We start from the raw sequence: 1,103 nt of genomic DNA on the forward strand, positions 1-1,103 counted from the left end.
TGACTTAGCAGTTGCTTGTGGCCTTCAAGTTCTAAGACATAAGATAAAATAAAACTTCTAATGTTTAGAAAATGTAATGCTGGCTTTCATCTTATTCCAAGATGCCCTTTTAAATGGGAAACTAAAGGACAGCACAAAGATTCTATAGTTCTCAAAACACCCAATCCAGAAAGCCTTGTTAAATACATTTCTTGAACCCCTCCGAGTGAGTCCCTCAGTACCTTCCTTTCAGATCAGAGATGTCCTATTAGCGGCTTGGCCTGAATACCAAAAACGCGTAAGATTCTTGATTTGAGGCCTACATTTCTTGTGTTAGGAACCAATACTAACTTCATGGGTATGTGACCTGTGCAGTTAGGGCTCCGTGCTTGCTTCATGCTCTGCTGCTGCCATCTTGAGTTTCTTAATAATATTTGAACAAAGAGCCTCACATTTTCCTTTTGCACTTGTCCCTACTCATTATGTGGTCAGTCCTGTCAGGAACCTCTGATTTGCTCTCATACTAAGTTGCTTTCTTTCTTCTTCCATCCCTTATGAGCAGAAGGAATGTAGAGATCTGTAGGCAGAGATACATAAGGGAGTTGTTTGGCCTTTAAGCATGTCTCATGTCCAGCTGTCCAGACTTTCATCCAGGGAGACCCAGCATCATGTTCCAGGTCATACACACGGCCATCACAGGACTCATCAAAATCCCTTCCCAGTGCTCTTGGTAATACTCTTCCAATGGGACCAGTCAACTTTTTATCCTTTAAAGTAACAACAAGTGCATTTTATTTTAAATTAGATTTCCCATAAACATTAAAGTGACTTACAAAATAAAAATAGTACCCCTTCCCATTTGAAAACTATAAATCAAATAAATCTGAAGTCTCAAAATAATATTCCTCAGATAAAGATAAGAAGAACATTGCCAGAGCAAATAGTCACCCTCCACAAAAAATGCCCATTCTAATTTCTAAATCTTGCCTACCATTGTACCATTTGCAGATGTTTAATGAAAATTATTTTATCTCTCATAATATTTGGCATCATGACTGTCAAAACTGAATTTCGTAAGAAGTACACCCAGGATTTTTTTTATAGCATTGTCAGTCCATAAGATG

This window comes from Balaenoptera physalus (genome assembly GCF_965194825.1).
Source record: "Balaenoptera physalus genome assembly, chromosome: 2".
NCBI classification, from domain to species: Eukaryota; Metazoa; Chordata; class Mammalia; order Artiodactyla; family Balaenopteridae; genus Balaenoptera; species Balaenoptera physalus.